The sequence below is a fragment of the Corvus brachyrhynchos genome, unplaced genomic scaffold (assembly GCF_000691975.1).
Source record: "Corvus brachyrhynchos isolate BGI_N302 unplaced genomic scaffold, ASM69197v1 scaffold93, whole genome shotgun sequence".
NCBI lineage: Eukaryota > Metazoa > Chordata > Aves > Passeriformes > Corvidae > Corvus > Corvus brachyrhynchos.
In genome coordinates, this window is record NW_008237273.1 from 1392961 (window position 1) to 1396746 (window position 3786).

The following is a 3786-nucleotide window of genomic DNA, read 5'->3' on the forward strand; positions in this document are numbered from 1 at the left end:
AAAAGCAGCTGCCGCTGCTGCGCTGTGTGAGGGGGTGTTGTTTGTTTGACATTTTTATTTAAAGCTGGCCGCTTTGAGACGTTTGCGTATGTCGCACGCAAGCGGTGAGGGTGTGCAGGTGTTCTCACCCCTGGCTTGGCAGGAACACCGGTTTGAATCGGGAGTCCTTAGAAAGGAGCCGGTGGCAATACATATGAGAAGTGTGGTCTCAGTGCTGCCTGCGATAATTTTCTGTTACTTAGCTTAATTTACCTTGATGGAGTTTCTTTTGGAGAACTGAACCAGATCTGAAGGTGTAGTGCCATGACAGCACCTCTCTGGTTCACTTGAATTAGCAATGCTTGTCCCTCTTAGCATTAGGATGCTTTATTAGATGTGTGGCAAGGATTTGGTAGTGGAGGGGTTACAGAGGTGGCCTCTGTGAGAAGCTGCCAGAACCTTTCCTCATGTTTAACAGAGCCAGTGCTGCAAGTGGACCAGCCACTGGGTGATGCCAAGCCTGTCAGTGATGGTGGCAGCACCTCAGAGATAAAAAGTTTAAGAAGCTGAAAAACTGCTACACAACAGCAGTCCAAGGAGAGAAGTGCAATATGAGAGAAACAGCCCTGGAGACACCAAGGTGCGGAAGGAGGGAGAGGAGATGCTCTGCATGCTGGAGCAAATACTGTTGTGCAACCCATGGTGAAGACCATGGTACAGTAGCTTGTGTGCCTTGCAGCCCATGGGAGTCCATGGTGAAGCAGGTGTCCATCTGCAGCCTGTGCAGAACCCCATGCCAGAGCAATGGGATGCCCGAAGGAGGCTGTGACTCCATGGAGAGGAGCCCATGCTGAAGCAGGTTCCTGAAAGGACCAGTGGCTCCATGGAGACAGGAGCCCATGCTGAAGTAGGTTTTCTGGAAAGACTTAGAATGCACACTTGAGCAGTCTGTTCCTGAAGAACTGCATCCTGTAGAAGGCACTCATGCTGGAGCTGTTAATGAAGAATGCAGACTGTGTTTGGGATCCTGTGCTGGAGCTGGGAAAAGTGTGACTGTGACCTCATTTCCTGACCCCCTACTCCATTCGGGGAGAAGAGGTAGAGAAGTTGGTAGTGAGTGAAGCTGACCACAGGATAAAGGGAAAGGTGGGGGGAATTTATTTCTAGGTTTTTTTCGTATTTCTTGTTATTCTACTCAGATTTCATTGGTAAAAATAAATTTCCTTGACTTGAGTCAGTTTTCCCCATAACAATAATTGCTGAGTGATCGTCCTGTCATTGTGTCATGAGCCCTTAATCATATTTTTGCTGCTTTTCCACTTGAGAGACAGTGATAGAGCAGCTTGGTGGCCACCTTGCAGTAAGTCAAGCTCAAGCGTGCACAGATATTTATCACTTACATTGACTAAACAAGCCAAGGTCCCTTTCCAATACCTTGTCTTCTCTTTCTTTATCGTGTGTGTGTGTGTGTGTGTTTGGTGATTTTTTGGGGTGGATGATTTTTCATGTGTGTGATTGATGGTGTATCATAGAATGTCCTGAGGTGGAAGGGGCCCACAATCATAGAATTGTGGAGGCTGGAGAAGACCTTCAAGGTCATCACATCAAGCATTTCCCTGAAAACCACTATGTCAGCTAAACAGTAGCCAGAAGTGCCACATATCCAGTCATTTCTTGAACTCTTCCAGGCTTGGTGACTCCACCACTTCCTTCCTTGTGGGTTTTCAGGACTTCACTGGGGTTGGTAGAGAGGAAGATGATCTATTCAGACCAGTTTTGATGAGAGGATTGGGCTGGATAAGCTCTGGAAATCTTTGTTCTTAAACTGTCTGGTTTAGTGATTCTTACTAGGAATAATACACATGGTATGGATTTACCAAGGAAAAATTATGCCTCACCCACCTGATTGCCTTTAATAAATAATAATTGGATTTGTAGTCAAGTGGAGGGGTAGATGTCATTTACCTCCTCTTGAACAAGGTTTTCAACACTGTCTCCCACCCTGTCCCTGTGTCAAAGGTAGAATATGTGCCTGCTGGCAGGGCTGCCCTCTGCATGGAGGAGAGGAACAGGGTGATGGGAACCTCAGGAATTTCAGCAATGACAAATGCCCTGTCTTGGCCCACCCCTTACAGGATGGGCTGGCGAGCAGTTCTGTGGGGATGCCATGGGGCCTGGCAGGCATTGCCCTGGGATGTGTGAGAGACCTCTGTTAGGGTGAGATTTGTCCACCTCCGTTCAGCAGTCCTTGGACCTCATATTGACATGTCCAGTTTTGGATCCCTGTGTAGGGAGACATACTGACCGTAAAGACTGAATTCAGCAGAGATCATTGAGATAATGGGGCTGGGCCCTTGCCCTTTGAAGAGAGGCTGTGGTTACTAGGACTGGCTCAGCTGGGAGGAGGGACAGCTTCACTGGTACCCAGTAGCAGCCCTGGCACCAGTGGTAGGGGGATGAAAGGAGGCACTGCCAGGTGCTTCACAGGAGTTCATGGCAAATAGAGCTAAACACTACTGATGGAGAGAAAGCTTTTGTCAATCAGAACAGCTCAGTAAAGTGGTGCCTTCCCTGATCTTGAGAGGTTTTCAAAGCCTCATTGGGCCAAAGTCTTGAGCAACCTGCTCTGACCACATCTGAACTTCCTTTGAACTGGAGGTTGGATGAAAAACATCTTTAGGTCTCTGCCATCCTTGATTATCCATGTATCCTGTAAATTTTACAGGCATTCCATATGCATACACAGTTGCCTTTTCTAGGGGTGAATGCTGAAGACTGAGGAACTGTTCAGGTAGTATTTAAATTAATTGAATTGCACTGATACACCTGTTGCATTGTAACTATCCTAGATGTTTAGTTTAGATTGATAGAAATTTAGGATTTGTGTCTGATGCAAGGACAATGGACTTCCAGTCTGTCTGGAATAGCTGATTTGTGCTTACATTGAAAGTATGCTCTGTGCTTGTAATGTTGCTGTGCAGTAGTTTTTCCTTTTAATGTGGGTAAAAAAATTACCTGATGAGAGATAGAGTATAATTCCAGTGTGTTTGTGTCAACACTGCCCAGGAAGGACCCTTACCTCATTTTGCTGCTTGTTGGGTAGAACTGAGGGGGCTTGGATTTATGTATATAAATAGGTTGATACATCTAGATCCACTGGAGTTATTAGCTATGCTCAACAGATCTACATATGTCTGGATTTGTTTGCTGTAGCAGTCTTTTTTTTTTTTTTTCTAAAACAAGGTATCAGCTCTAGTTCAATGTGTGTTCATTTATTATATGGACACCTGTTGTCTCAAAATGCAATTACATCTGTTCTAAAGCTATACAAACCCATACTGGCATCAGTGTTGTTTTTTTTCTCCTGCACTTTCAGACACGTAATCCACAAATATGTGGGAGTACCTCACTACTTAACTGCAAGGAATTTGTATTCACTGATCTCTTAATGTAACTATTAATTTTGAGTTTTCCTGCTGCAAATGGTATTTTTTGTGGCACATGCTACATTTACTTGTATCCAGGCTTGAATTCCATCCTTTTTAAAATCAGTGGCAAGTTTCTGAATGCACCACACTGATAGCGTATCTTGGAATTGGAGTACTATGCATGTATATATTTCCTCAGGGCTTATTGCAAAGGATTACACTCAGGTTTTCAACAAGTACTAGCTTTTTGGTTTTCTAAGGAAGCCATTCTAAATGACTGAAGGTGCATTTATAGTAAAAAATATTTGAGTATTTGCTGTGACCCTCAGTTTCATTGGTGTGCAACAAACTGACTTCTAATTTTTCTTTAATGTAGGTT